Genomic DNA, 23522 nt, shown 5'->3' with positions numbered 1-23522 from the left:
GGTATAGTCATTTTAAACCAAACAATAATGCAATGACATGTAACAAAAATCACAGGAATACAAAAACTAACAATAAGTACAATAAATGCAACAGCAATTAGACAGCTGAAACCAACCAAAACATACAAAATCTGGAACCACTGAAAAACCACATGGATTAAAATAGCAAAAAAATAAATAAATAAAAATAAAAAACTTGAGAGAATAAAATATCTTAATCTAGCATACAAAGGGCAGCAATGATAGACAGACAGACAGACAGACAGACTTTATTTTGGTCAAAGACCAGCTCCGTAGAGCAGCAATGTTGGCACCAGGCAAGCTCCCTTGGGCAGAACATTTCCTAATGTGGCAGGCAGGACAGGAGAAGGACCACAAAATGCTCTTTTCTCTAGGAGCCACTTTCCAAACCTTAGAATGGGGGGCATTCACAGGAAGGCCTCTGTAGATGACACCATAAAGCTCTATGGTCCCATTAAGAATCACTGGTTTAATTTTATCCTCATTTCTGGAAGCCCTCCAGCAGTGAGTCTACCTTTTCATCTTCACCGTCAACCTCTGCTCTTGCTCTTTATCTTTTCTACTCATCATTGCTACCATTTGCTTGTTCAAATGGTAGAGAACCAGTGAGCACCTACTGTTCCTCCTTCTCAATTTACCATTGTCTATGCCTGTGTAAGAGGCAGGTGAACAAGCACCCTGTGGTGATGAGGAGAAGGGACAAGTCCAGAAGGATGTTGTCAGTGGGCCCCTGTTAGGGTGCAGGCCCTCAGCAGGTACACAAGCATGTCTGCCCTCAACATAATCAAATTGTGTTCCATTCTGGTTGCCTTACTGGAAAGGGGCACTATTGTGATGGGAAGAGTACAGAGAAGGGAACAAAAATGATGAAGGGAGTGGGGCAACTCCCTTACAAGGAATGATGTTAACAACTGGGTCTGCTTAGCTCAGAAAAAAGCTAAGTAAGGGGAGGTATGATAGCGATGCTTAAAATAATGCATGATATAGAGAAAGTGGATAGGGAAATACAGTGCTAGAACCTAGGGCATCACTGATTGGTGGGCTATTTAGGACAGATAAAATGAAATACTTTTTCAATATGGGATTTGCTGCCATGGAAATTGATGATGGCCACATATTTGGATAGCTTTAAAAGGGGATTGGACAAATTCATGGAAATTGGGAGCTCTTTTCTGCCACTCACCTAGTCATGACACTGGTCTTGTTCAAAACACAGAGCACTTAGCTTGACCTGAAATCACTGCATGTGTCTGTCTCGATAAGGCCTTTGTGTGCTCTTCCAAGCATACCATGGATTGGTTCCAAGTACTACAGATTCACAATAAAAAGCGTGTAGGTCTGTTGCCAAAAGTGCCAGCCCATGTTATAATTCTGTATTTTATTGATTTTAATTTAGGCATTTATATGCCACCTTATGAACAAGTTGTCAAGCTGGATTTCAGCATTCCATCTTCCCTGATATAAATGCCCTGTGTATTTTCCTATGCCTGCTACATATAATTGACTACCATCAGTGGAAGTGCTGGTGTGCATTAGGGACAACCTAATGTCTAAACTGCATTTCATGCACCTGTGTTTTGGTTTAATTTTTTGAAGCAATTGTGAGCGAAGCTCAGAATCAGAACTTTGAGTGTGTATCTGGAGAGGGAGTTAACCCTTTTCTTCTGCATTGCTGTTCAGACAGGAATCAGCACCTCCGTGGATATTTGCTCTTGAGGGGAGAGTAACAGCTTCAAAGTGATTGTTGTTGGGACCACAGGTCAGAAGGAAAGAGCTGAACATCTCTTCATACTGCATTATGTTCACTCTATAGATTGATTTTGTCTTCCAATCCTTGACCTTCATTATTTTAATATTATTTTATTTGCCTGGAAACATAGCTAATTCTCCCCTGTCATGATATAAGGAACAGTGATCTTTTTAATCTTAAAAGATCTCTACATAAGAAGGTAGGGTTACTTCATTTTGTCATTGCCCCAAGCATTTGTTCATTTTTAATGTTCTTTTTCTTTCCTGCTGCTGGCACATGCACATATGTCTTAAAGAATCTTAGTTCCTGGCATTAGTGTGAAAGAATTGCTGCTGGCAACGGAGCTGCCTTGCAGGCACCTCTCCTTCCCGGGCTGGAAAGCCTGTGATGGTTCCTGAAGTGGGTGCTGGTTGAGAGTGTTTCTTCCAGCAGTGTGCTCATGGGCATTATTTTCGCTGTTCAGGCAGAAGAGCCCTCCCTTGAAGGTTGTGAGAGTTAAACAGATAATGGGCACTAGCAAACCTAGCGTGAACTTGGATATGGTCCCACTATTTCATTTTCACCCCATTCCCTTGCTTTGTATGTTTAAATACATCCTCTTGGATGATGGCAGGCCAGACTGTGTAAAAACAGAATATTCAGCAGCAGCATGTACAATCAGGGTAATAGATGTGCTAGTCTGCTCTTCTCAGAAACTTACCTTCGGTTAAGGACTCTACTGAAGGGCTTCAGTCTGACTGGGACCTGACTTTAAAGCATTCTTCATCCAGCAGCTGATTACAGGCCTTGTGGAGGCCTGTGATTACAAGTTGCATCTTGCCTTTTCGTGGACCCTTCACCAGGAGGAACATCACCAACATTCTTTCTGGAATTCCTTGATATCACTTCTACACCAAGGTGCAGTCTTATGCATGTTTGTACAGCAATACTCTCTACAATTCCCAGCATTCCTCAGATAGCATATCTAAACATGTATAGAATTGTGCCCTAACGTATGTGCATTATATTTCTGTGATGTACATAATTACTTTCTCTGTAGTACTTAATCTAGACCTAAACTTGAATGCTGGGGGATATGCCAGGGCAAGGTATAAATTTAAAGGGATAAGTATGAGCCATCTTCTTAACAAGTAATTTAATAAGCCTTTGAATACTGATTTACACAGTCCCCTTATTTACCATTATATTTAAAGAATAAAAACTAGAAGCCATTGTGTGGAATCATTATTCTTTTGCCTTCCTCTCTTTTTAACTGTTTGGAAAATCAAATGGAAAATGAACACTTGTAACATACTGCAATAGTTGTCCTGTTTCTTTGGCTATGAAATGCTTTATTTCCAAAATAATTATGTTAAATTGTGAGACTAAGGAACTGTACATTGAAGATTGTTTTGGTGCAGAAAGATAGGACAAATTATTCCATGGCCACAGCCAATAGGGCAAAGAGAGGAAGGCAAAAACCCCACGAGTCCCATTGTCCCTCTCTCTCTCTCTCTCTTTTTTTTTTTTTTTTTGTGGTCCACACCACACTGCATTTCTTGCAGTAAGTTGCCGTAAGACAAGGCACCATTACAAAATGATTGCTGCTCCCCATCTGTGCACGGTAGAAGAACACATAACTTTGTTTACATGAATTGACTGTCCAGACTTTTCTGTTATTTGAATTTAACTAGATCAGTAAAGAGAAGAGCCTCCGGGGCAACCATGGGGTGACTGACTGCTTCACCACCTCTTTTTAGACTAGAGCCAGTTTGACCGAGCACACTGTGGTTATTCAGTGGTTGAAATGCACCATGTACAGGATCAGAGGGATTGATTTGTATTTCTAAGACTGTGCCATGACATTTCACAGTAGTTTTCAGATCTACAGAGAGCACCCCTCTCCTTGTTTTCATGTTTGAAATAATTTGATCTTAAAATGTTATAGGAAGAGCTGGTTTGGCTTTTAAGAATTTCATGAATTGCTGGTTCCTCAAAACTGCTCACAATGGAAGCAAATTATCCTGACCTTCAAAAGGCTTTGTTGGAATTGATTTGTTGGATCGGCTGCGTGGAGTCCTGGATGCAATACCATGTGGGATGGCTTAAGGAGAGGGAATTTGGGAGCCCCTTTGCAAGTTGGTGTACATGCTTGTTAGGGCAGTTCTTATATATTCATTGCGTTAGACTTCAATCCTGGTTTAAAATCACAAGCCTCACACTGGCACTGAAAGTAATGGCGGCCTGCTTCCAGAATGATTTTTTTGTGCAAGATTGACAGCGCGTAGACTGATTTTAGTGGATCTGCAGTTGACCTTGCTGTGTGACTTGCTGGAAATGCTGTTTACTGGCTTCTCCAGGTGCATGATCTCTGTGTTCATTTACATTTAGACAAATTTTCTCCTCCTCCCACTGTGTGTTTTCAGCTGTCTACCAATGGCATTGGTAAGGGGGAAGGAAGGAAGTTGGAGCAACCTCAGGATACCACATATCCTAGTATTCCAGCGTCCTCTGCTCTCTGTCCTCCAAAAGCCCCCTTAACTCCTTAACAAAATACTACATTTGTTAAAAGATTCCAAAAGATGGCATTGAAAAGATTACATTTTTGGCACAGAGCAGGCCTGGTCAGGGAGATCATCTTGTAATTAGCTCTTTCCTTCCTATTTAGAGATGAGCACAGCTCTAGCCCTGGTAGTAATGAGCCAATCAGCAGTCCCTTAAAAGCTTTGTTTTTATCCCCTCTCCATGTACCGCAAACATGGCTAGCAAATCATTTCCTTGGTGCAGCATTTGCCGAACTGGTATTTTTCAGATATTTTGGACTATGGTGCCCATCAGTCCTAGCCTGAGGTTTAATGAACTGGCGTGCCTGACTTGTAACACTGCTAGAAAAGAAGGTCTGATGCAGCAGAAAATTCCTAAATGGTTTGAACAGCTGATAGCAGTTGACATTCAGAACATGGTATCAATCCCCTCTGTTTGTTCAGGCTTTCATGTTGACCATCCATGTACCTAGCTTTTTTTCCTTCCCCTTTTCCTTTTGTTCAGCTATGTGCATCCATGCTTGATTCCCCCTCTCTCTGCTCTTGCTTCTGCTACATGTTCTGTTGGCTGGTGTGCTTTGTAAAAACTCGAATGAATGAATGTTTGCTAATGAGACTGGAGCTGTAAAACAGGTAACCTGTCAGCAGTTACGATGCCGGGCACTTTGCACTGTTTATGGTTTAGCCACTGGACTCCTGAACTAGAGATACACAATATAAAATATACCATGATGTATTGATTTATTTCATTTGATTTGATTTGTACTCTGCCTTTCTTCAAAAGAAAAAGAAAGAAATCCAGGACTGCTTATCGTCCTGCTTAATTGCTTTAAGGAATTTAATTCCTTAATTGCTTTAAGGAATTAAAATAGGTAAAAGTAATAGAACTATATTAAAATATAATAAATGACCATTAAATTTTTTAAAAGTTTCAGATAATAGAATGTTGAAAGTTATGCATATTCACATTTAAATAGTGTGATTAAATCCAAGCAAATAATTTTCTTTCCCAAACGTATTGTGCAGATATGTTGGGTTTCAGTGCCCATCAGCTCCAGCTGGCATGGCCACTGGGTATTGCTTTCCTAAAGAACTGGTAGTGGCAGGCACAGGTTTTTAAGGACCCTTGGATAGGATAGCTTCAATGGGGCTCCTCCCTCAGTGAATCTGCCTTCTTGCTGCTAGTGACACCTGCTGCTGCTCCTCTTCCTCCTCTTCCTCTTCCTCCTCATCAGTGCTACCAGTTGCTTGCTTGGCAGGCGGAAGGCCAGTAAGCAAGCAGACAGCAGCATCCACCGTTTCTTTCTCACCAGCACCATTGCCTGGGCGAGGGGGAGAGGCAGGCACAAAAGCAGATTTCAATGGTGAAGAGGAAAGCAGTGCCAGGGGCTTTTGTCAGTGGGACCCTGCTGGAGGGTGGGCCAGTTGCAAGTGCCTGACCATGCCCACATTTGATGCAAGGTTGGAGAAGGATGACATATGGGGATAAAGGATGTTTTAACATAAGCCTGATAGCTGCAATATTGTCATCTCAGGATGCTGTCAGGTGGAGGCTTATGTGTTCTTGAACCGGGAAGTAAAAGGGCAGATTTGTATAATAAAGGAAGCTCAACCCTCCATCCAAGTCTTCTCATTTCTGTGCTTATGGAACCTCAGATCTCTGCAGTTGCACAAGTGTGGCTAGAACAATAAAGCAGAATAAACGTATGTGTGAAAGCTGGCTGCCAAACTGGATTTCATGATCTCTCCCAAACAAAAAACAAAAGGCTAGAGAGGGACAGAGTTGCGGTGAGCCAAAAGCAGTTTCTTGCCAGTGTGGGTTGGCATGATGTGCAAATATAGAAGAAAAGAATAGGCATGACTGAGTTTCATGGAATTAAGGTTTCATTAGAAGAAATAAGTTTTTGTGATTATTGAAGGTCACCAGGAATACAACCTTTGAAAGTTCATTTTTATCAAGATACTTACCATTATCAAACTGTGCTTTGGTATTAGCTAAGCTGTTTGGCTGATTAGGTTTTATGTTGAGTCTTTCTGACCTTACATGCAGAAAAGCTGTTATGATTGGTGTGAAGGAAGGTATAGGAGAGAGCAAACTGAGACATAGAAGAGTTAGAGATCAGGGCCATTGAGGGAATAATCTCACACAAGATCTCAGGAAAGTAGGTATGGGTATCATTGGGGCATGAGAAAAAAAGAGGCTGATTTATGCATTTGTTACATTTATATCCTGCCTTTCTTTTAAGGAGTACAGGACTCAGTGCATGCTACTCCTTCTTTCCATCCCGTGCTCACAAAAGTCCTCTGAAGGCTGAGAGTCGGTTTCAAAGCTGAGTGAGAACTAGGTCCAGGTCTCCCAGTGATCAAACCCACATTCTAACCACTGCACCACACTAGTTTTCTATGAGGCCGTCTGGTTATTGGTACCTGTCTGGCCTTGTATTCTTTAAAGTTGACTAACTAGTCATTGATTAAGAATTTCCCTTAAAAGCATAAGAACATGAAGAGGGAATAAGTTTCAGAAGTAAATAGACTTATTTAGAAAAGTTATTAATAGTAGTGCTAATTTTTGAGGTATTCCCAAGAGCAATTGTTTATATCATACAGACTTTTTGCATTTTTCGTCTGAGATTGCACTTTCCTTCAAATAAAAATGAATACCTGCCCAGTTTACTGTTGACTATTGGGCTATATAGAAATAAAATAAATAAAACATGTACTCTCCAACACCCAGTACAATCAATCCCACATTCAAGTGCATCTTCTGCCTTCCTTATTTTTATCCACCTCCACCTCCAGTTTGGTATGTATTGCAGCTTTGTGTATGCAACTTGCTTTTTCATTGTGGTTTATATTTATCCTTTCACAGACAGCTCTCAGTATTTTCTCACATTTCACTTAAAAAACAAAAACAGGTTTCTTGTGTTTTGAGTAAATTTGTGAGGTGTTGATTAAAATAAAATACTTGATAATCTCCCTGGAGCTGCCTGGTGCTAACTTGTGTTACCATATCATTTCTTACATTATTACAAGTGTTCTTAAAGTTGCAGCTAGAAAGATAATTTTACCAGGAGTGTTACTTTCATTGTTCCTAGACCTCATGGTTGTAAAGCAAAGTTAATGAACCGTGACAGCAGTGGCAGCACAAAGGTTTACTGGATGTCTTGGTCTCTTGATGCAGAATTGTATTTGTGAAAGTACTAAGACTAGGATCCTATCTGCAGCATTTAGAGCCACGCATAAAGTTGTCTCAACAACATTGAGTTGTCTCAGCAATTCTGACAGTTCGGTGGGGTGGGGAGAGGAATGAGTTCAGACACACATGCACCTTTAACAGGTTGACCCATGTGTTCAAAGTTGACAGTGCCAAACCGTCATTCATATAAAGATCTTCAGGCTGAGGTCCATGTCTGTGCAAATGCGGAAGCCTCCTTTTCTGTGTAGCAAGATGTCTAGCATTCAATGTCCTGTTCCAGGGGGTGATGAATTTTTGCTAAGCCTCTAGACGGGCTTCCTTAAATTACATTATTATTTTCTGGGCTGTTGGCCCAGAAGTTGTCATTCATGGCAACTTGTTTCACTGCCTAATGACAGCTTGCCAGAAGGCAGTATTGCCATGTTAAGAAGGAAAAAAGTAGGGTTGTTTTGAAACCCAAAAAGGATATTTGGTACTCTACCTGTGTTTCCCATAGATTTCCAAAGAACAGAATAATAACCATTTGCGTATTCACATTAACAAATGCACAACATAATATTTCCTTGATTTGAGCAAGGGATTTTAAATAACAGAAGTTTTCCCATCGTATGAAAGAAGCTAGAATAAGCAACAACTCATACTCCTTGCCTTTGTTTATCAATTCATGGCTGTTTATCAATTTATAGGCATGGCTGTTAGGATTGTGTCTGATAAGCTTGCTGAGCAGCTCGGAAATCAAATGCTCAGCTAGTTGTTTACTTATGGCTGGGTCACAAGCTCATATGCTCCTGTTTTTCTTTCTGTTGCACCATATTTGTGGAAATAGAACTCCCATTTGCAGGATGTGGGTCCACATGCCTACTCAGAACTTTATGAACTGTGCCTTTTTTACAGAAAACAGTCATGTTTTTAAACCATTAAGGGGCAGTCCTCTCTCCAGTCCACGTCTTGCCCACTCACAATTAGCAGACTGAGCAGACACAGAGATCACCTGTCCTCCCCACTCTGGTGTGACGGAACATTCTTCTTTATAGTATAACCTTTATTTCTAAATCTACACATGCAAATCTGGGTCCTCCTTTGTCCACTTTTTGTGATGTACTACTCCTTTTTGCGCAAAGTGCAAGTGGCCACCCTAGCAAAGAGGGTATGGTGTGAGCCAGGAAGGCCTAGCAGGTGACCTAGGGCCAACCATCATTCTTGGAGCCTCAGTGCCCCACATGCGATATATAGAAATACTGGCCTATCTCAGAGTGGTACTACTGGGATTATCGAGCTAATGCCTGCAAAGTTATTTTAAATGTTCTGAAGTGCCATAACTCTTCTAAATCTTGTTACTTGCCACTCCCACAAGCTCTGATTGGGGCCTTTTATGATATGCCTTTCCAGGCTGTATCTGTGTGAAGCTGCCATTCCCCTCTAAATGCGGATCCTTTTCTGGCAAAGTTTGTTTGACTGGAAACAGGGCTGCATACTTAACTACCTGCCGGTGAATTTTTCTATGCCAAGTAATGTGTCAGAAGCTAGTGGAGCATGGTAAGTTAATTACTTGTGTGCACAGTGAGAGGCAACAACAAACAGCGAGGCACCAATGATAGGAAGAGGGAGACTTCATTTCAGTCACCAGAGATTGTGTCGTTAATGAATCTACTCAGTCAGCTGGGAATTGGCAATGCAGATAAGGCCAGGTATGGCTGTGTACTGATATGAAGATTAGCCTCTCAACCAAAACATTGTTGCTGCTTTCTTTTTCTTCTAATTTTTTCCATCTTTATAAAGTAAAGGTTTCCTAATAATGAATTAAAGCTGAATTTTGGCTTCTAGAGACCTCTGGTACTGCTAACAGCCAACAGATAGACTGCATCATTATATCTCAAAAAAAAGAAAAAAAAAAGAGGGGGTCGGGAGGAGAACGGCAGTGAAAATGACAATCTTCTAATGTGTTCCGCAAATGCCCTATAAATATAATAGGCCAAACCAAGTAGCCAGCGTAGCATAGACAAGCTTGTTTGTTGCTAGCCCAGTGAGTATGAGTCATAGGAGCTGCCCTCCTAATGCTGTCAGCCAATTTTGTGGGCACCAGACCTGCCAGGATCATGAGTGTGGTGCCAGAGGATGCATCCTGTGCAGCTGAAGGCTACGAGGCCTCCACGATGTAGACCTGTGCTTCTCTGAAACGGCGCACTGAACCAGGAGACAGGGAAATCCTTACGGTGTTCCTGATGTCAGTGGAAAGCTCTAGTTGCTGTGTTAAACTAACTAATCTCTTGGGCTTCATACAACTCTCTGCATTCACTTCAGAAACCAGAGTCTTGCTCTTGTAGCTCTGGCTGACTCTGGTGCTCAGCACTTGGCAAAGAGGGCAGTTTTGCCTCTTGGCTGAGCCGGGCAGCAAGGCAGGAGTGTCGGTTTGATTCCCATGCTACAGCTTGATCAGGAGGGATTTTCCAGGACCCTTCATGTATACCTCTGTTCCTGACACTGGTGGTGCATGTGTTGCAGATAGGCCATGAATGGTTATAGATGGGATTGTATAGTTCCTCATAGAAACATAGAAACAGAGCGAGTCAGAAGAGGCCTCCCGGGCCATCTAGTCTGACCCCCAGCTCCAGCCGGCTCTGCTCACAACATGCCCACTCTGTGCTCATTACCAGGTGCAGCATTACTCATGCTGAAGTAATGCAGTGGAGTCTCATTTATAACAGAGTGGCATTTCATTAGGTGTAGGCAAATTTGGGGCAGAGGATTCAAATAATCTGGTGCTTGAATCATCCAGATAAAGGCATCCGTAGAAGATGCTTGGTTTAAAGCATTCTCAAAGGGTCATAGTTGAGCACCTGCATGAAACGAACCTAAGACACTGACCTACATTTATATGGCAGTGATTACTTCATCCCTCCGTCCATTGCCTCCTTACTCAGTGTGCTATATTTAGAATCCACTTTACCCACCAGTGAAGAGGAAACTCTCAAACAAGCTAATTAAAAGAGGGAAGCAGGAGCTCCAGTATACTTTTAATGTCAGCAGCAGGGCCCCGGACTGCAAAACAGTAAAGAGTCAGCTTGTTGTGTACAACTCTTCAATTTAACAACTGTGACCTTAAAGACTCCTTCTGTGATTGACTTTGATTTGTCCTTCTGCTGAAGTGATTTTGGAACAGTTGGGCTTAAGAGGCTTCCAGAATCCTGATGGTTAGTATTATCTGATTTTTAAAAAATGTCTTAATAAATAAAGAGGTGCCTTAAATTACTAGCTACTTTGAAAAGTCTAGCTCTTTAAAAATATAAGATGGTGGAGGGGGAAGAAGTTAACATTCATCTGTTTTATTAATGCGAAATTGCCTTGAAAAGCCAAGGATTCAAATTACATATAGATGAACCATCTTCCAAGGATTACGTGACACCAGTCCAGATAGCATAGCTTAGGAATGACTTAAAACTAAGCTCTGGAGTCAGTCCATTGCAGCATATCCACAGCCCCGTTGACAACGACATCAGCCACAGTCTAAGCCAGAAGCCAAACTCTGGATGTGGGTCTTTGCTGGGCAGGTATAAGGCCCCATGTTTGCTTCCAATTCCATGTTCTTGTTTTGATGTCCTGCTTCATTTGTCTGCTTGCCCAAGTTGCCATTCCTGGCCAGCCTAGTTTACTGGGTTCTGCTGATACCATCTCAGGCTGGCTTTGTGTGTAATGTGAAAATACCAGAACAAGAAGTGTTAGTGAGTCTCATGCAAGGACAGAGTTGTGTCTGTATTTCCCTCACTCACACCTTATGTGAAAGCATGTAAAAAGGACGTGTGGCTTGCTTACTCTTTCAAGCACATGTTTGTATTCCATGAACTGACTGGAAAAACTGCCCTAAAACGCTGGACAGCCATTGCCCATCAAGGTTGATCATATTAGACTAGTGCTGTGTCATAATATGTAGCTCTTCCTCAAGTCTTACCTGTCTGCCAAGCAGTATTTGAATCTCGAAATGCTTGTTATCTGGGCTCTAAGTAGTCTTAATGACTTAGCCTTTTTTTAAAAAAATAATATTTTCATGCTAGCCTTTGGTATGGGCATGGAGCTGCCTTTCCTGACAGAAATTGGTCGTATGCTAGAGCCTGCCTTGTCATCATTATATTCCCAGCCAATCACTCATATCATGGCCTATGTATAATTGGTATCAGCCAGAAGTGCGGCAGCTGGGGGGGACGGGGGGGGGACATATCAGTAGACAAGGATCCGCAAAGCCATGTTCTCTGGGTTACCAGGGACTTGACTAGATATTGTTGCTTATGACTACTATAATATAATACGTATATAGCCATTTTGAGACTTAAAAATGCCCCTGAATTTTCTGCTGAACTTTTTCAATGCTCCATTCTAGCGAGTATAGGTTAAGTTTCCTCTTTGAATGCCATTTTCCTGCTATTTCGTGTGCATACACATGCTCACTCCTCCCACCTCCTTTGAGTATGTGGAAAAAGCCTTCAGTTCCCACAAGCAAGTTCCTGTTGGCTGATTACCTCTTCCCACCCCCATCTCTGCCTTTAAAAGGGGTTAAGACATTTCTTAGAGCCAAGTTGTTCCATCTTCATCCAGTTGTTGGATGAAAGTCATTTGAGTACCAGTCTGAGGTCCAGGTTCAAGTCCCCATTTGACCATGAAACTCATTGGGACAGTCATTCACTTGAAGCCTAATCTATTCCACAGGGTTGCTGTTGTGAGGATAAAATGAAATGGAGGAAGTCTACGCACGCTGCCTGGGGTTCCTCACAGAAGTGAAAAAGTGTGATATAAATGCAATGTAAAAAGAAAGAGACAGAGAGATCACTTGCTTTCTGCTACCTTGAAAGTTCAAGGAGGGGAATATCCATTTTTATAAAAATTATGTTAATGATGGTGAGATTAAGTGTTACTACAGCCACATCTGCTGCAGATCTTTTAAGAGTCCAAATGAAAAAGCTGAGCTTATGATTGTGCTATTTAGCATCTTATTATTTGCTCTGGTTCATGCTGCTTTCACATTAATGGCTGGGCCATGGAAGGAATGCTAATGAAAGGTGGGCTCAGGGAGGATTAAGTGTCATTAAATAAGAGTTGGCAATTGCTTGTAAAACATCTTGGGAACTATTACATTTCTGAATATTCGAGTGAGGGCCAGTTGGATTAAATAATCTGTTGACACATCAACACTATTTAAGGGTCCCGAGATGGAAGGACTGCTTTCCTCCTAGCTGAACCCACCTTGGAACTATCTGCTTACAGCTGGGTCAGTATTCAGCAAATGCTAATTGCTCAGGTGTTGCTTGTAAAGCCTCTCAGAATGAAAAAGAAGCAGCCTTGTCTGTTTTGTGCTACATTTTTGATTGGAAATAAAAGCTAGCTGGAGAAGGGCTCAGGCAAAGCAAGTGGGTTAACAACCAGCTGATCGTTAACTTGTTCATTGTAAGATGAATACCACCCTCTTGCAAGGACACCCTCTTGCTTAAATGGTAATAGCCCTGAAATGGCAACACTTTCTGATAACTTCTAAAAATTGTTTTCAGTTTGAAAAAGATGCCCACACCAGCTATGTGATTTATAGAACTTTCCATACTGGTGTTAACTCTACTATATTAGGGGTGAGGAACCTCAGATCTGGGTTCCAAATCCTATTCTAGACCTCTGGGGTTCTGTAGAAGGCCATGACCACATTCTCTTGACCTCAGCCCCCTTTCCTTATTTATTTATTTATTTATTTATTTATTATTTATTTATTTATTTATTTGGATTCTGTAGTGACTTGTGTGTTTAGACTGTCTGGTCCCTGTTATTAATCCAGCTGCCACCTTTTCCACAAGTTGCAGTTTCCAAACAATCTTCAAGGGCAGCTCCATGTAGAGTACATTGCAGTGGTCTAGTTTAGAGATTATCAGAGCATAGATTACTAACAGGCTATCTCTGTTCAGAAAGGGGAGTACCTGGGCCACCAGCCAAAGCTGGTAGAAGGCTCTCAAAGCTGCCAATGCCACCTGAATCCCAAGTGATAATGATGGACCCACCAACTATGAACCAGCTCCTTCAGGGAGAGTGCAGCCCCATCTAGAAGAGGTTGAACACCTCAAGAATCGCCCACCAGCAGCATCTCACTCTTATCTGGATTGAGTTTCAGTTTGTTAGCCCTTGCCCAGGCCATTGTGGCAGCCAGGCAGCAGTTTAGCACATCCACAGCCTCACTTGCATGTCATGTGCATATTGATGGCAATGCACTCCAAAACTCTGAACAACCTGACTGAGTGATTTCTTGTAAATGTTAATAGCAGCGGGACAAGATTGTTCCCTGAGGAACCTCATGCTGGAGAATCCAAGAGGCAGAGGAATATCTCCCAAGCACCACCCTCTGGAGCTTGCCATCCAGGTAGGAGTGGAACTGCTGCAGAGCAGTGCCCCTCACTCCCAGCTCAGTCTCTCCAGAAAGGTACCATGGTTGATGGTGCAAAAGCTTCTGAGAGATCCAGGAGTACCAACAGGGTCACATTCCCCCCATCTCTCTTCTGGCATAGGCCGTAATACAGGATGACCAAAACTGGTTCCATGCCAATACCAAGCTGGAACCTTGAGTGAAATGGACCCAGATAATCAGTCTGATCCCAAAGTGCCTGGAGCTGTTTGATTACCACACACTCAAGAACCTTGCCCTGGAAAGGGATCGTTGAATTCTTCTGGGTCCAGGGAGGGTTTCTGTCAAAAACAATTGTTTGGTGCTTTCCTGGCTCTGTGCAAGTTTCCCTATTCTAAAAGGTTAAATCTTCTCTCCTAAGGATCAGATACAGGCAGTAAGAGCTTTAAGCGAAAATACTTCAATATTGTTGGTGTTGTTCTCACCAGTGAAATACAGCCCCAGATAACTCTCTCAAAATTGTATTTGGTCATCAGGCTTGAAGAGGTTTCCACCACAGCCTACACACACACTTTTTTTTCTTTTTAAAGGATATTTTATAACATAATCTGGGAAATATCAGACTGGTTGCTGTTCTTTAAAGCATACTCTGCGTGTTTGCAGGAGGGTGGGGTGGAGGAAATGTGCATAAACCTTAATCATTTAAGAAACATAACCCAGATAAGTCCTAATATACATTGAATAATAACAGAAACTATATTTGTGATCCAATCAAGAATGAATGTCTTCTGAATTGGTTGTAGAAGACATCTCTCTGCTTAGATTTTACTAGATTAACTGTGCAGCAAAATAACATTATGAAAGTATGATTTATAAAAAGTGGTTCTGCCCTGCTTTAGAATCTTATTTATTGCCTGCTGAGTTTAATCTAAGCTGATAAATTCTGAAAGCAATCATGGCAGTTGGAAGACAAAGTGTTGGGGAATTTGAAAGTGATGAACTTTGTAAATAAGACTAGGTAACAGGTAATCTGCTTTCTCTGGTACTTTAAATGTTGGTAAGTTTATACAGTAAGGCACTGTGTGGAAATAGTAAACAGGACCTGGTTCAAACAATCACAGAATAGTTAGCTTACCAGCCTGTGTGTGCAGTTTGTCTACTGGGCAGATCAGCATAATTGCTCCTGACAGTGAGGTAGGATGCCTTGTTGCTGTGGATAACAAACTACCCAGAAACCATGGGCTGGATTAGGGCTCTGGGTGGTTTCTTAGCTAGGGCAATAAGCCACCCTGGCCAGGTTTGCACACTGGGACAAGTCAGGTCTCCGAGTATCATTGTGGCAATCCTCCCAGCATGCAATCAGCATGTGTGACAGTGAACATAAACTCACATGGCTTGTTTCCCCAGCCACGATAGTGTGAACTGCATCAGAGGGAAACCTTTTCTCCTCTTTCATGATATTAGAACTGTGAAATCCCTAGTGAAGTACATGTATGACAGGCTCAGAACAGTATTTGAATTATATACATTTAAATTGCATTCACTGCAACTTAGCTCAGGGTTGGCCACTACTTCTAGAAAAGAATTAGACAAGGTCTACAAACAGTGAGTGTTCCTATTACTTTGTATATAAAGGCTGAACACTAACCACTGAGAACAGACCAGAAGGAAAGTTTCTCACCATCATTTCTAGAAGCATCTAGCCAGCCACTGTTGGAAACATCATCTTGGGGAGATCCAGTAATTCTGTCCTTCTGTCTTGTTCAATGTAAGCACCTTTTACTTAGTAGAGAGACTCATTGCTCTCTCAGCGTGCTGCTTTTTTGCATTTTTAAAAGAAATCCCTGCCCTCTTTATTAAGAGAAGCAGAAAGGTGGGGAAATTACACAGATATCACTGCAACAGACGGCTGGGCAATAACTTTTGTGAAATACCAGGTCCATGTATTTTTAAATGCAGCAAATTATGAAAAATAGGTGATATAAATTGCTTTAGTCACAGCAAGTTGGAGCTGATGCTCATATTTGATGCAATAACTTATTCTCCTATTCGGTAAGTTCTGCTTATTAATTTTATTGCTACTGCTGTGCAGGCATTGTTCAAATATATGCATAGAGTACTGTAAAGCACAGACACAAGCTACGTATCATTTAGCAACTGCTAAAATTGTTAGTGATATCTTTTTGTGTTAAATAAGAAACCACTTACTTTCTCCTCGTGGTCTCTGTGCATCACACTTATCAGCTCTACACTGCATGGAATCTGTTGTTGGGAAGATTTAATTGCTGAGAGTGTTTTGGCAGGAACCTGTCTTCACCCTCCCCTTCGTAAAAGGGAGAGGCTCCCACCATTTCCCTCATTTCTTTGATCACCTTCAGTGCCTTTGACAGTTCTTTCTGTTTCTGTTCTTCTTACAGCAGAACATTTTCCTACTCTTTCTCTAAAGAATTCTAATAATCTTTCTTGGTGTCTTTATTTCTAAACTGTTGCAAATTTTTCTCTCCTTGCTCTTACCTCTCTTTAATAAAAACCTACAAAAAGAAATTCAATCTATCACTCTTTCATTATCCTTAACTATTTTTCTTGTCTCTCTGCCTCTTTTTCCCAATAGCATCAAAGGCTCCCTTTCATAAATGCATCCATTGCAATGCCATTCTGCTCCCAGCTGATGGGCATCTTTTTGTGGGAGAAGGGCACACTGTCCAGCAATGCCTGCATTGCCAGGCATTCTCCAGACAGGCATGAAGCAAAGGGCCCATCATCTCCATGTGGAACCTTGGAATAAGGCCCTTTGCTTTGCAGAAGCCCCAGACTTTCCCGAAAGTTGTTGCTACCATGTGGCAGCCTCTTTCTACTCAGGTAGGTCCATGCTGTCTGCCTCAGTCACTGCACCCTTGGCAATGCTCTTGGTGGCTCCTTTACCACCTCCATCCCTGGGCAGGATGATGAAGACAAGAAAGCAAAGAAGCTGACCAGATTGGTGAAGGAAGGGCATTCCAAGGACCCTGTGGCACTAAAGCCTAAACGGTGCTGTATGGAGCTATGCCCAGTACCACCTACCATAGAACCACTGGGCAGATCTTCTCCTCATGGGACCAGCATCTGTACTGAGGCCTGACCTTGAGTTGATATCAAAAGATGAGATCTGGGATGTTTCATCATTTCAGTCTCCTTTTCACTGTATTCAAGGCACCCAAGGTACCAATACTGGTCCCTCTGGAGCTGTTTGATACCGGTATAAACAGGGCATGCTCCTGGGATAGCTGTTCAGTTTCACCAGTACCACAATTACACTAGGACTTCTCTGACCCATGGTGACTACCACCAAGGACCCACATACGACCCCTGCCACAGTACAGTGTACTGTGCAGATATTTTGGGGACTTGTTATTTATTTATTTAGCATTTGACTTGTCATATATGGACTTGTGATATATATTAGCATTTGAACTAGGTTAGAAAGGCATTTAAAATATAAATGTTAAAAAGATCTCTATTCAAACATCAATGTCTAGGCCATCTAACCCTTGAAGTACAGCATTGTTTATGTGAAAAGAGTCAGACTCTGGGCTGGTGTACGCCCCCAGTTTACAGCCAGTCACAATATGGTGTACAGTTTGATGTGGATACCCACATTCACACTGAGGGGTGTGGTACATGGAGCAGCCACTGCGCCCGCAGCACTTCGCCCACCCATTCCACCCCCGCCAGTTTCTGCAGGTCAAGAATTCTGTCACCCTGCAGAACTGCCTGCTAATCCTGGGCCAGCCAGCTAGTCAAACTCTCCTGCACCACCTCTTTCCAACCCATCCTCATTGATAGGTTAAAGGTTTCCCCTTGACATTAAGTTCAATCATGCCTGATTCTAGGGGGCGGTGCTCATCTCCGGTTCCTGGCCGAAAGAGCCAGCGTTTGTCCGCAGACAGTCCCCGTGGTCATGTGGCCAGCATGACTGAACACCGAAGTGCATGGAACTCTGTTACCTGCCCACCAAGTGATACCTTTTTATCTGCTTGCATTTGCATGCTTTCAAACTGCAAGGTTGGCAGGAGCTGGGATGGTGCAAGGGGAACTCAACCTGTTGTGCAGATTTGACCCAGCGACCTTTCGATCAACCAGCCCAGCAGCACAGCGGTTTAAACCACTACGCCACCTGCATCCCTTATTGATAGATGGTGAGAATTACGAGTCTGATAAGGATTCTTCTCCATCTGTCATTCTCAGCTCGTTGTGTCCAAATGTGGCTCTGGATCCTATGGATCCTGCCTCACCATCAGTGGACCTGGACACCTTCACCAAACAAATGCAGCACATGGCCCAGGCCATTAGGATCCAGACATAGACACAGCTGGAGAAGATAGCAGACTCTGTCTCCCATGCCATTTGGACCAAGGAATTGATGCCAGTTGTCATCCCTTACCTTCTGACTCTCCTCCAGACTGATGTCAGTTCTGATGTTGAAATGGTTGAATGTATCGTGTGCAAGGGAAGGAAGTGGCTTCCTCTTCCAAGACCCTAAGCTGAGCTCTGTGGCTGTTGAATTGTTTCAGAGGTCGTGTCACCAGCACTCCACCTGATCTGATGGTGTCAAGGGACACCTCCTTGATAACCATGGGAGGTGAATCTGTTTCAACATCCCTAGGTCTAAAAGGATGAATTTCCTTTTCAGTACACAAGTCTCTTAAGGCTACCAAATGGTTGAATAGTAACAAAATACTTTTTTGTTAATGTTCTAAATGAGAATGAATATTTTATCTGGATGTATAGTTAATATATATATAAAACTACATTTAATAAAAGTAGTATGAATTTTGCAAAATGGGTTATGGATGCCTTTAATACATAATTTAAAATACAGCGAGTGGTATATTACTGCCATTTCTGTTAAAACTCCTAGGATGCTTAAGTTTGATCACCATGGATCTGATTTTTTAATCTATGTAGGAAATTCCTATACTGCCTTATAACATAAAATAATTCAGAGTAGTTTACATTTTTAAGAAAAATACTCTGTATGTTTTGAAAAGTTGCTGCAGTACTTAGCTCCTGAATCCTGTCACCAGTGATTAAGGGATAGCATTCATTAGGTAAAGTTGTTCAATGAATATTATATCTATGTCATGACAAATTGCTCTACAAGGAATATATTCATCACTTTGCCTTATGCTAGCAGTGGCATATTTATTTGGCTGTCTCATTCTAAGTCTCATATCTAAAATATTAGAAATTATAATGATTTCTTTAGAACTATCAGTGATATTAATTTAACAGTAGGCTTAACTGGTGGTGGTGATGGTGTTATAATGCCACTATATTGAACTTTAGAAAATGCTGTTAAATGTGAGTATCAAAAAAGAAGTCAGCCCTGAGTGTTTGATTGTATGATATTAATGGATGCATTGACAATCACTGCTGATCATGATATTTTGTAAACAGATAATGAACATCTGATTTTTTAAAATGGACCATCATGGCATTGTTGTTTCAATAGGTCTTTTCTAAATGGTACTTGGTTGTGTTGTATACTGGGGGTTTGTAATGGTGTGACAGATCTGGCAGATAAGAGGCAAATTATATCAGTGGCCCAGATGGAGCGTCTGCCACTTTATCAAGCAAAATGGTTGGACAGCCCATATTAGCAAAATTATGTGAAGGAAAGCTGCCATTTTATTCCCTACTGTGCCAAACTAGCAAATGTATGTACCAAGTCTTGGCTCCTAAACCAAGCCTTAAGGCCTGTTAGTCTACAGTCACATATTTGTGCAGTAATTCTACCAGATCAAAACTTTCAAAATAAGTGAATTAGAGGACTATGGTGTCCCCTGTAGGGAGATGTGGAATTAGAAATGACCTGCATCTGCGTTCATGCCATCTCCTGACACCCCCCAGTTAGTGTTTCCATCAGGATATTAAGTTACAGCACAATAAAGCAAATAAGAGAAAAAACCCAAACCTTCTCCTGGGATTGTTCAGGAGGCCATTGCAGGAGACCTTGGTAAATGCACCAAATTAATCATGCTACAATTTTGGTCCAACTGGTAACTTTGTGATCGTATTTTACATTACCCTGATCTGTACTGTTTGCCCTGAGGCCAGAGTCTTCCTGGGTCAGCTGCTCCTAATGTGAGCTTGTAATCATTGTTTTTAACTGGGGTGACAAACACAGAATGATAGGGTCATTTTGCCAATGCTACTATTAGAAAGAAGTTGAAAATACAAATGATGTAGCTGCCTTTATTTTAACAGCACAAAGCAGACTACATCATCGCAGAATTTTGGTGTTCCAAGAGAGGTTGTGCATGCAGGTATGCAAGTAACTGGAAAGAAATTCAATTGCGAAGACCTCTTTTGCTGGCAAATATATGATATGCATTAGGAAGCACATAAGAAGCAAAAGGTAGCCAGTTATGTGGGAAATGAATAGTTGCTGTTGTATAAAGAAATAGATGTAGAAAGTAATTTTATAGGGAGGAAAAAAACCTGCCATAGCCCAGCTGGTAATTGCAAAGTGAGTGGAACTGAAGAAAATTTAAGTGTCTGGCTCCTAATACTACTTTTAAACTTTATATTTAATCTATACATTTTGTGAAAAATATTTGACTTGACTTTATTTTAAAAATTGATAGTTTATGTTAGCTTTAATGAGATCTAGACAGAATTCATTATTTTTAATGGGTTTTCATTAGTGAGGTGAAGTCATTATTTGGAATGTACAGTAGCAAGTAGCAAAACAAGCTAATTTTGGGCTTCTATTTAGAGACAGCTTACGTATTAATGAAGCTATTATTAAAGCTACAGTTAGACAGCTGATTTTAATTGAAAGGATGAAAGGACAAACATTTAAGGTGAGGGTCTATACAAGGATTCCACATTCCCTCCTTTCCAGGTAGAGGGAAGGTGTTTCCTATAAAAAAGCAAAACTTGGAAGAAGACTTGCATTGAACTTTGAATGTAGGAACTGTCTTTGTCGAGGTGCAGCTCAACATGTAAACAAGCCACACATTCTCTAGCAATAAAACTAAAGTCTTTTATTGCTACTTGTCTACAAGATTTACAACTCTATAGATAAGCTCTACCGTTGAGGTCTTTGCAATGCAGATGCTAATCCTTTAGTGGCGTCTCTCCCTGAGCACAGGTGGGACTAGCTCTCCTGGCCCCGCCTTTCTTCCCTCTGGCATAACAAGACCTGCCTTTGTTCCCACCTCCTCAGAGTTCTGCGATTGGTTACTAGGGAAAAGTCGATCGCATCCCCTGCGCCTCCTGTGTCATGTTCAGGAAGTTCAGCGTCAGTGGGAGGAGGGACAGCCTGCTCTGACTCCTTCTGAGCAGAACTCGTAGTGTCTTTTCTCTCGGGGCTCTCTTGCTTTGATGTGGGCTCGGGTGTTTGCTCAATGGGCAGGGAGTCAGGGGGAGGTGCAGCTATCTGCTCAGCCACCCCCAAGCCAGGTTGTGGGGTTGGCATTTGGGTACAGGGTCCCAAGCACAAGACCTCCTCATGAGGTGCTGTCTCTGTCGGGGCTTCAGGCATGACAGTCTTGGTTATTTAGACCATTTGCCCACAACATTCTTTTTCCAGTGGTGGTTTGTGAGCCGCCCCGAGGCTTCGGTGAATGGGGCGGCATAGAAATTTTCTAAATAAATAAATATCCACCAATATTGAGAAAGTGGCATGGGGACCTCTCTGTTCAGGATAGCTCAGTGTAATTCTCATCAGCATGTTTATGAGGCCCAGCACTGGCCAGCCAAATACTTTTTGGAAGTTCTCAAGCAAGTCTTTAGATACTATATTCTCAGTTTATTTGGCCCCATTGGCAGATAATCTGTCATGTAAAACTTAGAAACATAGAAACAGAGTGAGTCAGAAGGGGTCTCCCGGGCCATCTAGTCTGACCTCTGGCACCAGCCGGCTCCACTCACGACATGCCCACCATGTGGACGTCCAGCCTATCCTTGAACACCCTCACCGATGGGGCCTCAACGACCTCCCGTGGAAGCCCATTCCACACCCTCGAGGTCCTGACTGTCAGGAAGTGCTTCCTGGCATCCAAATGGAACCTTGGCTCCCTGAGCTTTGCTCCGTTGGAGTACGTCCTGCCTTCCTCTGCAGGGGAGAACAGATCTCTACCCACCTCCGTGTGACATCCCCTCACATACCTGTATGTCGCCAACAGATCCCCTCTGAGTCTCATCTCCAGGCTGAAAAGACCCAGTTCCCTCAGTCTCGCCTCAAACCCCATCCCCTGCAAACCGCCCACCAGCCTTGTGGCCCTACGCTGCACTGACTCTAACCTGGCTATATCCTTCCTGTAATGAGGGGCCCTTCAGAACCTTATGTTCTTTTTGTAGGAATCATGGGATTGTATCCACTCAAGGAAAGTGGTTATGCTTGCATGATGTGGGCCATTTCCCCAGTGCTCTATGACTGGCTGAGGTTCATTGCATCCGTGAAAAGGTGCTCTTGAGGGTTGGGGTATCTCAGGATATCAATGTGTCAGAGACCTGCAGAAGAAGGGGGGAATTGGCAAAAATGGGATACTGCAACTTGAGCAACTGTAAAGCAAGGAGAGCAACCACTGGGTACAACCTACAGCTAATTGCTGATACTTCATTTCTTTTAACTTAATGTTACCTTTTGCTCAGAATACTTCACTGTACATGGTGGTTCTACACTGCCATTAAAAGTATAACATTCCAGAAAGGGCATCAGTATGATTTTGGCATTTATTAAATAATACAGGGAGAAAGTTCAATGGAAATTGTAAAGCCTTGTTCAGAAGTTGCATATCACAACACTAGTCTCTACTGGAATTTTCTAGGAGGGGGGCATGTATGTATGTATACATTTTAAATTATTTTAAAAACCATTTAAACTGGCAGGAGGACCAGTAGAATTTGCTACTTTTGCTGCTCCACCTCCTGAGTTAGGGGCTTCAACCTTATGGGAGAGAAGGAAGGATTTTAGCTTTTTTGTGCTTTGTTAGGTACTGTGTCCCAGTTGGAGGGAGAAAGTGAGCTTTAAGTATCAGAAGAAATAAGCAAGCAGAAAGTGCTCCAGCTTTGCTGGGTTGCAGAAAGATGATTTTGATTTAGAGATCGACCCTTGGAAGGCGACTCTTCTACCCCTCTTCTCCATGGGAGTCACCATCCCAAGACATCCCAAAAGGCTCCCCTGGTTACTGTAGCCTCTGCTAAGCAGACAGAGGCTGTTCCTTTGAGTTGAGCCTTGCGGAGAAGGTGCTTCAACCTAAGTTTCCATGATCAGCCTACAATTCAACCATTCCACCCCATTCAGAAGAGTTTTCCACCTTTATAAGATCATTTGGAGAGTGGTTTCCATGGAGTGGTTGGGAAGAGAGGTGTGCAGGAAGGACATCTTCTACCCACCTCTTTCTGCAGGTGGTTCTCTGGATCATGGCTCCAAGCATATATTATTTATCATTTATATTGACAAATTCTTCAATATATTGGTCCACTTGTTGCCAATTACATAAACATGCACATGTGTATGAGCTGTATGAGTCTTGAATTTCCTTTTCCTACTAAATTCAAATAACTGCAGTTGTTACCAAGTTCCATGTTTTATTTAAAGAAAAAAGTAAAAGAAAAAATGGAAAAGCATAAGCAACATTTGGAATATCCCTCTTCATTTTTAAATATTACTTTAAA

The 23522-nt window shown here is 42.0% G+C and overlaps 1 protein-coding gene across 6 annotated transcripts in view; it reads left to right on the top strand.

Annotated features, from left to right (window-relative positions):
- The window catches only part of PTPRG (protein tyrosine phosphatase receptor type G), a 634931-nt gene that overhangs the window by 298322 nt on the left and 313087 nt on the right, over positions 1 to 23522 (top strand). The window contains exon 1 of one of the 6 annotated variants that reach the window (XM_044451811.1): positions 10529 to 10680. The exons of the other annotated variants lie outside the window; for them this stretch is intronic. The gene's annotated coding sequence lies outside the window, so the exon portion shown is untranslated. Of the gene's footprint in view, positions 1 to 10528; positions 10681 to 23522 lie in introns of those variants that run through there. 6 annotated transcript variants of the gene reach the window in all.

Source organism: Varanus komodoensis, unplaced genomic scaffold, assembly GCF_004798865.1.
Source record: "Varanus komodoensis strain SLA01 unplaced genomic scaffold, ASM479886v1 scaffold6_4, whole genome shotgun sequence".
Lineage (NCBI taxonomy): Eukaryota > Metazoa > Chordata > Lepidosauria > Squamata > Varanidae > Varanus > Varanus komodoensis.
The sequence above is the reverse complement of the archived record's forward strand: the minus strand, read 5'-3'. Positions and strand labels throughout refer to the sequence as shown.